The 12,848-nt window shown below is 39.8% G+C and overlaps 1 protein-coding gene across 1 annotated transcript in view; it reads right to left on the minus strand.

Annotated features, from left to right (window-relative positions):
- GALNTL6 (polypeptide N-acetylgalactosaminyltransferase like 6) overlaps nt 1–12,112 on the minus strand; it is a 909,332-nt gene extending 897,220 nt beyond the window's left edge. Inside the window, exon 1 of the mRNA XM_068187107.1 lies at nt 12,023–12,112. The gene's annotated coding sequence lies outside the window, so the exon portion shown is untranslated. The remainder of the gene's footprint in view (nt 1–12,022) is intronic.
- Between the last annotated feature and the right edge of the window lie 736 nt (nt 12,113–12,848).

Raw genomic sequence — 12,848 nt, forward strand, 5'->3', positions numbered from 1 at the left:
GGCCTCTTAAGGCATTAAAAAAAGAAAAAATAATCACATTTAAATGCAGCAATATTTCTTCCACTTCCCCACCTTCCCTCTTCCAAACTGTGATCAGTTTAGAAAGCCTGACCTATATAAGCATCTATGCAGACAAATACCAAAGTAATAAGAAACAAGTCTGCCGCTGTCTGGTCCTTGAATTCCAATGCAGGTTTAGGGCACTAGGTTACAAACTCTGTGAGAGACAGATTTTCTTCACAGCTCCTGGAAAGTAGACATTGTACAGATAAGCAGGCTTCAGAGAATGGCACAGAGGGTGCCTGAATCTAGTGTCCTCATGCTTGGCACTCAAGAAAAAGTGCTTTAACAGCTGCTTCTTTAGTAAAATTTGTCCTTAATAAAATTGTTTAAAAATTGTAGACACTGCCAGGGGAATTTTACTGGCCAGAAATGCAAGACCTCTATGCAATTCTATTATTATTCAGATAGAAGATGACAGGGTAAGAGGATGTCTCTAAACTAGAGGGACATGGATTTGACAAATGGGCCACTCAGTGGATAAGAAACTGAGTGGATGGCTGTGCAAAAAGAGTTGCAGCCAATGACTAAATGTCCAAGTAGTGACCAATGGCAGGTGGTGTCCTCAGGGGTCAGTATTGGACAGGTGCCATTTTAACATTGTTATCACTGACATGCACAGTGGGAAGTCTGCCAACATTGAGCTGTGTGCTGCAGTTGACAGGCTGGAGGGAAGCAATGGCACCCAGAGAGGCCTGGGAACACTTAGAGGTGAGCCCATGAAGTTCAACAAGCCCGAGTACAAGGTTCTGCACCTGGACTGGCGCAATCCCAAGCATAAATACAGGATGAGTGCAGAAAGGATTGACTGCTGGAGAGAAGGACTTGGGGGTATTGGGTCACAAGAAGCTTGACATGAAACAGCAATACATGTCTGCAGCCCAGGAATTCAGCTGTGTCCTGAGCCACACCAAAAGCAGCATGGCCAGCAGCTCAACAGAGGCAATTCTCTCCCTCTACTCTGCTCCTGTGGGTGCTGCATCCAGCTCTGGAGCCCACAAAATGAGGATGACATGGACTTAGAGCAAGTCCAAAGAGGGGCCATAAAAATGATTAGAGGGCTGGAGCATCTCTCCTATGAAGCCAGGCTTAGAGAGCTGGGGTTGTTTGTCCAGGAGAAGCCTCCAGAGAGATATTTTAGCAGCCTTTCTGTACCTAAAGGGGGCCTAGAGGAGAGCTGGAGAGGGACTTTTTACAAGGTCATGCAGTGATGGAACAAGGGGAAATGGCTTCAAACTGAGAGAGGGTAGGTTTAGATTAAATATTAGGAAGAAATTCTTTACTATGTAGTTGGTGACGCACTGCAATAAGTTGCCCAGAGAAGCTGCAGAGGCCCTATCCCTGGATGTATCAGACAGGGCTTTAAACAACCTGGTCTAGGCATCTAGAAGATGTCCCTGTCCACAGCACACCCCAAACTAGATGACTTTGACGGTTCCTTCCAACCCAAACCATTCTATAATGTTTATTTAGCAAAATGAAGAGGCACAAATGTTCCACTCTAGCAGAGTTCAAGGTTTCTACTTTTAGACAATATGTTTCCATTTCAAATTACAATTTTGTTTAAAAGACTATGGCTAAAAGTATGTGCAGGATCAGGTGACTACTGATCCTGCAAGTCCTTGACTATAAACTACAAACCTACAATTAACTTCAGCAGTGTAGTGCAAAGCACACTGCTTTTAATGATTTATTTCTCTTACAGCCAAAACTAACAAGGGATAACATGCAGATCCCTGCATATCATCAAAAGTATTTAAGGGGAAACCATGCATAAGATAATTATTTAGGTCACATCAAATACATTTTATATGTGACATTCCTATTTTTGGAGAATTAAAAAACATCAGATGGAACCTGTAGGATTTACAAAATCTACGCATGAAGTCCTTTCCTGTCCAAGTAGGTATGATCGTAATATGAAGCATATAAACAGAACTGAATATATTATACAGGCAAATAAAATTATACCAATGCAAAGCTTACTATACATTTTTTCCCTTCTTACAAAGACAAGGTTGCTCTGCTCTCTATTTTGTAAAGTATTTGCTTTGAGAAATGTCAGGGTGTGCCTCAGTTCTGATGCTAATATTCAGGAGGTGCAGTCCCACAACTTAAAATTACATTTTAAAATCCAAATACTTCTGAAGAGAAAGGACAGATTCAAGAATCAAATGCTTGTAATTAAAGTAAGAGAAAAGAGTTTAGAGCATGCTGACATTTTAATTTCAGGGACAGAAGAGATTCACTCGATAGTATGATTAGCTACAAAGTATGAACTGAATACAAGTGCTATTATGGTTAAGAAAATGGTATAGAACAGAACAGCCATATTTTCAAGAGGAGATTGAAACTACCTCAGGGGTCAGACAGTCTGCGTTATTTTCCATCTTGGGCTTAAAAAAGCTACAGTTAAACAAATTATCAAAACAGCTGCCTGCTTGAAGAGAAGTGGAATTGTATTCAACACTTAAATTTCAAGTTTGCTCCTATTCTGTTCTACTTAGATATGCATTTTGTCACTTAATACTGAAGAAATTTCTTTCCCTGATCATCATCACCAGCGTATTTTACCTCTATGTTTAATTAGCTACCTTACTTTCATCCAAAGCATAGTCTCATCCACGATGATAGAGTTCCTATATATGGAATAAAAAAATTTCATACATGCAGAGATCTTCCAACCCACTGCTCACTTCCTTCTGACTACAATCAACAATTAGCACCTTGGAGAATTTCTCTGCACCCAGACTCTGCCTTACACACAGCTCCTGCCCCCAGGCTTTCGCAAGAAATGTGAGCACACAGATGACAGGCAAAGCACTAATCAGCCACCTTCCCAAAGTGAGAGACTCAGGGAACCAGGGCTGAAAAGCACATTAGCCAACAAACCTGCCTCTCCAAGTTGGACTTCACCTATGGTCTGTGCAGAAACAGATTCTAAGACTGGGAGGAAGCTCTGTCTTTAACAACCCCAAGTTGAATTTATAACTCACTTTCTTTTGTGGGTTTTTATTCCAACAGAAGTACACAAAAGAGGGGAAAGCAACAAAACTCTCAGTCTCAAACCATCTGCCCAAGACAGACTGCATTTGGGCTTCTCTGGACCAGGCAAAATATACCTTAGATCCCAGGCCCTCTGCTTCAGCCCATCCCACAGCTTCCTTTGAGATGAGAAACTGCTCATGAGAGTGAGCACAAATATCACACCATAATCCTTCCCAAGCAGAAACAATACCTGCAACAGGGGGTTCAGGCCTTTCCTTCACAGTACAGAAATATATCTGTGTTTTCTTGGCACTATATATGCACTATAGACAAGGACTTTACATTAGACAACGGAAATAAAATATCCCCATGGTTTTAGAAAAGCATGTACTGGAATATAAAATGCTTTGCAGATTTGTCAGTTAGACTGACTTTTTTTCATACTATAAAAACACTCTAGCATTTTGCAAGGGGCATGTTTCCTCAACCTTTAAGCTATATATATATACATATACATATATATATATATATGTGTGTGTGTGTGTGCGTGTAGAAGATTTAATATATAATATACACATTGACAAGAATCTGGCATCAAAATGAAATCCTTAAACTTGATGTTCATTAAACACTTAGGTCAATTTCACACAGTAATTTGTTTCCATTCTGACTTAGTCAAGCTGTGGAGAAAATTTTTTGACCTTATCAGAACCTAAAAACCCAATTATTCACCCAGTTATACTATGTTAGTGTTAGTCCCTCGGTAACACAGATATTCTTTGTGTCAAAGTTAGGAATTTTAGAACAAGCTACATAAGCCTGTGACATTTAAGCTTTCAAAACTCTCTTGTGGAAAACTTACAAATCCTCACGTGCTTCTGCATATGGAGTGTCCTTCCATGGGAGTCAATTCAAAACAAAATTTGCATTTATCAGAAGGAACTACCAATTTAGAATTAACAAAGCCTAGACACTTTAGACTCAATTTGACCAAAGTGAACCTCTTTTGAAGGACTTAAAAATCAACTAGAGATGTTACAATATTGTCCTCTGAAACCACAAATGGGATAACTGCTATCATTATTCTCCTCTCAAAAAACAACACAACTGAGTTCTGGTTCTGAGCAGGCCAGGTATCATTTTTGTGAAACTATTATGTTTGTGATTCTCGTAATGGTTTATTGACTTGCCCCGACTTCTCTTTAATTCCATTATCTGTGGAAAAATATTTTCTTATAATGGGTACACTGAGTTTTTGAATGATCAAGACTAGTGAAGACATAAGGGAGGAAGTCATATGGAGCTACAGAAGTAATTGAAGAGTCTCTTAGTAGAGGCAGGTTTTCCCCCTGAAATACTACGTGCTGAATTTACTACCTTCTGTGCTGACAAAAATGAACAAAGTCCCTCTGCACAGTGTTGAAATATTGCGACTCCTGTAAGTAGCTGAGCAGCTGCTACCCTCGCTAAATTAAAGACAGTAGCAAAATGCAATCGATCTTAATTTGTACAGTGATGAGCTCTGGATAGATTGCTAATTGTCCTAGTAGACATTGATTTTATGTTTCTTCTGTGATTCTTCATTTCTTCCCTAATTTTCTGACAGACATGAAGCACAGGAAAATGCCACCCTTGAATATGGTGCCACCTAGAATGTAAATTCAGGCTGGTTTATTTCATATGCTATAGAAAGCACTCTCATGTAGAAGGAGAAACATCTCAACTGTTTTTACGAAAACACTACATTTATAACTCAAAAGTGTTAATTCCTTTTGACTGCAGCCACCTGTACTATGCCTCATGCATGAACAGAGATGTATTTTTTTGGTATTGCACATTACAAATTAGTGTAACTTACACAGACAAGTGACCAATACAGATACCTAACACAACGAGACTATGAGTGTTGCATCACGGCTGGGGGTTTAGGTTAGGGGTTCTGATCTGTTAGCTAGCCGTGCTCTGTGTACCCCCGCGCACCCCCTGTGTCTGTCCCCCTTTCCCCCCCCCCCACGGCTGTTCACACCAGTTCCCTGACTGTTGGAGCTTCCCTGTCACTGCTGTGACCACTTCCCGTCCTGCCTGGAGGGTTCAGTGCCCCTCACTCCAAATTCCCATCCCCTGTCCGCCCCAGAGCCCGGGGTCCACCCCGGCTGTGTCCCCATTGGGCGCCATGGTCCACGTCATCGCCACGGATGACGGCGCCTGCCTGCATTGGGCGGGAGGGCCCCTGCTCTCCTGGCCCCGTCCCCAATATAATCCCGTGCCTCGGAGTGCCAGACGGCGTTTTCCTCATGCGCGAGCTGGGGGCGGGTCGCGATGCCTCAGTGCAGCTCCCCACCACAATAAAGGACTTTCAGCCTTCCACGCATGGGGAATCCGGAGGTTCCTTCACTCTTTACTGGTGTCTCTCACTCGCAGTGGCGAGAATCCGCTGGCAGCCCCGCTCAGACATCGGCATGGAGCCGAGTCCGGAAACACGCAGCGATCCCGGGTCCCGGAGAGAGGCAGTACTGCTCTAGGTGCCGGAGCTGCCCAGGGACCGGGAAAACACAGTGAGACGCCACGTATGAGCATCTTGCCTTCAAATAAGGTGACAAAATAGCTGCTCCTACATAAGATGCATATTTTTCCAAAGATATTAACAGATATTATTCAGAACATATTCTGGGTTGAATGTGCCATCTTAAGCCAGTTCCTATCAATTTTATTTGCATAAAATTTATTTTATGACTATGATGCCTGCCTCAAAAAATGGTCGATATGTACATTATGTATTTATCAACAAGCAGAAGATTGAAAAGGGGAAAGAAATAGTGCCCATTTAGTGGCGTTTGTAGCAATAAACTTCCATCCATGTGCAACATGAAAATGGTAGAGTCACTGGGATTCAAAGAGCAGCAAGAGCACTCAACCGTTCAAAGTCCTTATGTAAAACTTACATCAATGCCATAAACCCTTTGCCACACTGACTTGCGGCCATCCCCAAGGAATATGATGACAATCACACTGAGCACATCTGTGCACAGAACAGATAATGGGAGAGGGATGAATGGTGTTGCCCTTAGAAGCAGAAAAAAGTCTTCAGGCTTAAGAGGCACAGGTGCACAAGATCAAATATTAATTGAATTTAGGCACTTTGGTCTTTTCAAGGGCCTACACATAGAAATGCTTTCAACTGTAGTGCTCAGTTTTTAAGCATCTTGAAACTACAATAAATTACATGAGCCTTGAGGGGGTTTTATGTTGGTGTCTTAACAACACAGGTGGCAATTACAAATATATATAGAGGATTAGCAAATTTCCTCACTCAGACCAGACCTTTGAAAAAGCAAAATAGATGCCTTTATCCTAAACACACTTGGGAGTGCAATTCAGACATCCTGCTTCCACATTGTTAAAAAACGTGGCCTCCTCCATTTCAAATTCACAATCTTTAATCTTTGAAATAGTTCAAACAAAAAAAAAAATAAAAACATGCAACTCTCTTCATTTGCAGTACAGCTGGCAGGTGGTGTAGCTACTCAACTGCTACAAAAGTACAGCTTAGGGGATCTTTCTTACCCACCAATTGCTACAAAATGCAAAACTCTTCAGGTGAAGCAGTTTCAGTTTAGAAGGAAATAATAGATTCTACAAGACTAAACCCAGAAATACATATCCCAGACCTACTGATAAGGGCAACAAGCTGGATTCCAGTTCCTGCTGCAGTGCAGGCTTGTGTTTCACTAACAAGGAACTGTATAACCCTCCATTCACAAACAGTAATAGACATCCAGTTTGTACACAACAAATGAGACTATTTAGAGAGGAGCAGTTTCAAACAGAAAAAAAAAATCCCTAATTAAAAACCATCTGTAACTTCACAATTAGGAACTTTCACTGACCGAGGGAATGAGATTCTGTCTTCCCATATTCCAGAAAGCAGTCTAACCACTGCTTGCCAGGCAGCTTCACAGAGAGAAGCATGGGTTCTGAACTACAGCAAAAGCATCCTGCCACAATCTGGAGCTAAGCAACCCTACTAGGTAAGCATCCTAACAAGTACCAAGAACAGAAATATGGCTGCTAGTCATCTAGTCAGAAGTTTGTACACTAGGACCCCATACTCATAAGCAGGACCCTCCCCCATACATTATACAGGATACCAGTGTGTCCAGTTTGAGATAGTGAATTCCAGAAGGAAGTAAGAAGTTTAAAATTATGTTCCTAAAACTTCAGTATGATAAGAGTTGTGACAATTCAATCTTCTCATTGAGTTGAATGAAGTTTTTTGTTGTTTTTTTTTTTTTTCCCCTCAACATTTTATAAATGCCCAAATATTACCAAGTAGCCAAGAGCAAGCCTCATGGTATTTTTTCCTCAAAGGACTCAGTAAAAGCAGAAAAAAATACCACTTGATTTATCAATAATCAAATGTCTGGAGCTTAGGGCTGCATATCCTGCAGTACCTATAACAAGTGAGGTTATGCTTTTGGTGAAAAAAAAAAGCAACATTTGATGGAAATGGCAATGTTGAATCAGATTAGTATGGATGTACTTGTAAATAAGTTCTATCACCCAAGAATCACAAATAAGGTCCATCTTACCATCTCTGGCTCCAAATCAGGAAGATCTGGTTTTAAACTAACCATCAAGATACAAGAAAATATATGACTTCATCTGAAATCAGATAAAACCAGACTTTTCTAGTCAAGTCATTGCATTAATCTTCTGTAAAACATCAAGAGCTTTTCTCTCACTGTGAACAAGCCATTGTTTTGACAACCTTTTTTAGACATGCTGAGAAGCATTTTTTAAATAGCAAGGACATTTTAATTGTGGATGACATGAATCAACTGTGTGAAAGAACAGCTGCATCTTCAGATGACACAAAGAAAAGCGTGATCTGGATGCAAAGGAGGGTAAAACAGTCTTTTATTGTACACTTACCATTTTTCTGCAAGTTCTACTTCAGAAATTTTACAAAAAAGTCTTACCAAAAGAAAATAAGGTGCTAGGGATAAAGCTATTTTATGTGCATCTAGAGCCTATGTTGACCTGGTTCAAAGATTGTCTAAAAAAATGAGTTGTTTTCTGTTCACCAAAGCACACTGCTTTCCTAAAGTTGGGGATGAGAGAGCTCAATGTTAAATTACTCTCACGAGTCTAAAAGCTGAGCCTTCTCATTTTATGTTTTATAATTGGAAGAAAAACACTGGAGTACAAACAACTATGAAACCCAGGCTTTGCAGTTTAGGCATATTTTAATTATTCCAATAGGATGATTAGTTGTGTCTTACACAAAAGCTCTCAAATGCAGGACGAGGCCTCAAGAATTCAGACAGAAATGGAGCTACAAAGCATACCTTGAACACAAGGACTTACATCCAGCCTCCAGCATGCTGCCATCAACAGTAATTACTGCTTGGTACTTCAGATACCACAATAAATGTAAAACAAGAAGGCAACGTATGCACTCCAACCAATATTTGGTGCTGTGTACACTCTTGTTCTAGACACTGCTGACACCATTCTCTCCTAGGCAGAGAAGTGACATAAGGCCACAATTTTCCATCTTTCACAAGTTACTAAGACATAGGAAAAGATTAAAAGACCTTTAAAAGTTATTCTTGAATGTACTACAGTTTATCAAAAACTGCAAGCACTTCAATCCTGAAAACTCAGCACTTCTAGTTCAATCTAGGCTGGGAGACCGTGCTAAAGCCAACAGTTGTCTGGTGAAAGAAAGCAACATAAACCAATTCAGAGGTATGAAAAGAATTGTTACTCAAAGCTGTTTTACATTTAAACTACCAGATGAATTTCATATGAGCTTAAATGGAGGGAAAACCCTTCAGAACATTCCAAGACTTCACCAGAACAGAAGTGGTTTTAGGTGACTTTTCCTAATCCAAGACATTGCTATGAAGTCAGCATACAGGGTAGACAAATGCAACACAGGTAAATGGCAAAATAGGCCAATGGCATATTTTTGAGGAGAAAAGTATAAAACATCTCCAGAGTAAAATGAGAAGAATTTGCAAAATCAGTTATAAACAATAATTCTATGAAGATGATGGCATTTATCCTCTCTTATTTTGGAAATTTTCAAAATACTCTTATACCTCACTCAGATATCAAATTCTTTCATATAATACTGAATTCTCCACACAGGAGGAGTAAGCCAGCATTTTAACAATTTTAGTTATTGAAACCTTATTACCAGTTTTGCAGGAACTTGTAAAACCATGATTATACCTAGACAGAGAAATCAACTGACAATCAGACAGAGAAGACCTTCTCTATGGAAAGCAGAGACTAACATGGTTGATAGTATATATACAGGACCATAGCTGGCTCATCTTCTAGGGATACTGAAAAATAGAGAAATAAAATAAACTGACAGAGCAACAGCAGAAAACCACTGCCTGTACTGTTATGAAAGTCTTGTTTAAAGTGTTCAAAATACAATCAGCTTCTAAATTAATTCTGCCTGGCACAAGTGATCCATAATCACTTTACAAGTAATTCTCAAAATGAGAAAAAAATATACTATTCCCACAATCGCTATGCATGCTATTTAACAACCAAAACCCCTCAGGAGCTAACAAGATCAAAATTTTAAAGAAGCTTCTTCCAATAACAACTGATTTTTTTACTTGAAATTTAGCTTCCAGTGTAAATCTCAGCACCCTTTTCCTGCTATACACTCATATGGAAAAAACAGATAGGCAAGAGACTTGAATTTACACTTTCTGCAATTTCTTCTCATGGGATGAAATGCCATGGATACAAATTACCGTGAGAAAATTTACTAGTTTAGACCTCAGAGTTCTGAATATTTAGCACTATAACATTCTCTGCTTTGAAACTATTATTTGCAGGTTGGGACAGAAGCGTCTGCCTTAAACTGTAAAAAATTCCCCTAAGGAAGGGCAATTGTGTCTAAAAACTGCTTCCACCAAGGCTAGTCCTATCAGTTCCTTAAAGCAGGGGTGAAAATCCTATTAGTTGGCTTATGCTTTTCAGAACTTCAAAAGGTATCCTTTGAAGCTGAAAAAAAAAAAAAACTTCTGAAGTGACCAGTTATGCAAAAAAACTTTTTAAATGGCAAGTTATTATAGAATATTGCATTCTTTCAGATATTCTGTAAATAGGGAAATGATCAAAGATGCACAGGGATCTGAAAAACATGCCAGTGAAGTTAACGCTTTTCCCACTTCTGCTTCAATGCAATAGCTTTTGCTAACTAAGCAGGAGAATTCAGCTGGACAGCTTCCCTCTGAACCATCCAGCACTTCACAGCACACTTTCAGGCTTTAAAATCTCTCATTAAGCCCCCACCAACTTTAATACCCCATGGATTTGAAGACTTTGCTGCTGCTTTCTGCAAGATTCACTTAATTTGCAGTCCTAGAGTTATAAAATATGCTCACTGCTCCTGCAAGAGGCAAAGAATAATTAGGAGAACTGCTCAGGCTTTCAGTTTGTCTCAGTGATATTCAGCCATATCTGTAAATTTCATGGTGAAACATACTGAAATACTATGTAACCGAGTCTCTCCCTTTATCTATTAAGAGCAAATCCAAAATATATCAAAATCTATAACCATCTAACACTAAATGAAATAAACAGCCACCAAAACAAGAAGGGAGATTTGGGAGGGTGGAAAGGGGGATGTTAAAATTACAAGTTTCACATGAAGCTAAGCTCAAAATTTTGATGCAGCTTTATCCAAATCAAGACTTCATTTGACACAATACCAATAGATTAAGAGGAAGATTGTGAAAATTATGTCTCAAGTAGGTAATTCACAAAACTTTCAGAAAACTCCAGCAACACCTAAATAAGCATGAAGTCAGGGTATAGGAGGTATAATCACAAACAGATCAATGTATGGTAACATGAGAAAAAAATTGGAAATCATTTGACAAAGGAACTCATTTAATAAACAAATACAAAAGTATTATACACATTATATTCCTCAGACCTCCAGCACTCTGATTTTTTCTCCACACACTATTGGCCACAACCCAGATGTCTAAATGGAAATGTTTACAGTTCCTTGCCTGTAACTCTCCTTCATCTCTTACAGGCTCACAGCCTGGTATATGCAATATTCGTCATCCCCACTCCACCCCCAACAAAGTAAAGCTCAGCTACCAAACTTTCTCGAGAGTATTTCACCCCTTTTAGATGCTGTAGTGCCAAGACACTCACATCTCAGAAGTCACAACTGCCAAGGGGATGAACAGCTGGGGAAGGCTCGAGCCATGCCATAGGAAATCCTCAAAGCGTGTATATCCCCAGCCCTGGAAGCCTCAGGAACTACAACACTGTCCATCAAAATAAGAGATTAAAAATCCTGATATTTTACCAAGCCTGGCAAGTCTAAGGTCCCAGAGCAGTTATTCAGCACAGCACCTCAAGAGTCTTCCAGAAACAGGCAGGAATCAGACACATGCTTTCTCCTTGAAATCATTGGAGGTTTGCAGCATGAAGTAGAGAAAACTTCACAGCTCCTTCAGTCTGGTAGTTTAGTTTTCTAGTGACTTGAAAAATAGTCATAAATCCCTGAGACCCAGGGATAATACACTATACCATGAAACACAATAGCTATCAAGAACACATGGACAAATCCCAAGAACACTCAGTATTAGTTTTCTAAATAATACTTTTATATATGTGTATCAGCCCTAGCTCTCTTTCTGTGGTAGGTATAGTCAGAGCAGAGCTGGTATCTGTTGAATCTGTTTATTTAGATCCTAATTCCAGCTATTCAGGGAAGCACAGAACATGTATCAATCCTTCCAAACACCTATTTTTCTCACCTATGTGATAATTACTCCCAAGAATTCTGTACGCTACAGAAACAAAGAATTTCCCTGAATGCCGCAGCATATGCCACAGTTGAGACAGCCACAGTACACAGAGTGGCACCATACAATTTCAGAAGGCTCTGAGCACTTGCCCATGCAGAGTAACACCATACCACATCAGAAGGCTTCGGTCATCTGCTCATACAAAGCAACATCATTCCACTTCAGAAGGCTGCAAGTGTCTGCCCTTCCTCTTCTTCAGCCCAACCTTTTATACCCTCATGTTCATGCACTGCACCCGTGTGCCCTCTGTTCCCTTTGGTGGTTGGTCAGTGCCCCTGGGCACTCCATGGCTCATTGCTGTCAGTGCTGCTCACCTGCTTTCCACAGCTGTGCCCATTGGGGATGAGGCTGGGCCGCAGCCCCACTCCCAATGACCACACACTGCGTGCCTACAAGTAAATTCATATGAAAAATTAGAATTTTGATTCACAGTTTGTAGAATCCCGAGGACACTCTCACAAACACAGCCCCTCATTCATCAGCAATATTGCTCTACAAGATCCATCTATAAGCATTGGCAACAGACTATTCCCTCTTTCCCCCCAGTTCCAAGATAAAGACATAGTATTTGCCAGAATTACTCTAAAAATATGGCCTGGTTGTATAAACAGTTACTTCAATGCCTTGGTGGAATTAAGGAAATTCAGAGATTTTCTATAGATGAAGATTAACTGTTTATTATGTCATCTATTGAATTTGCTTTATAAATGTTCTTGTTTTCTAGATTTAATTCCATCATTCCACAGTTTATCTTACTTGTACCAATTTCTGCCTCAGTTTTAGTAATTAATTGGACTAATTTATATAACTTAATTCCTGAGAAGGTAACTTCTGCCGTTTAATTGCTGACAGCTTTAGAAAAAATCACTTTCTAAACCCATTTTAAAAACAATGATTTATAGCATGAATGCAATATAAAAAAAGACAAAACAAAAG

The sequence above is a fragment of the Anomalospiza imberbis genome, chromosome 4, assembly GCF_031753505.1.
Source record: "Anomalospiza imberbis isolate Cuckoo-Finch-1a 21T00152 chromosome 4, ASM3175350v1, whole genome shotgun sequence".
Taxonomy (NCBI): domain Eukaryota; kingdom Metazoa; phylum Chordata; class Aves; order Passeriformes; family Viduidae; genus Anomalospiza; species Anomalospiza imberbis.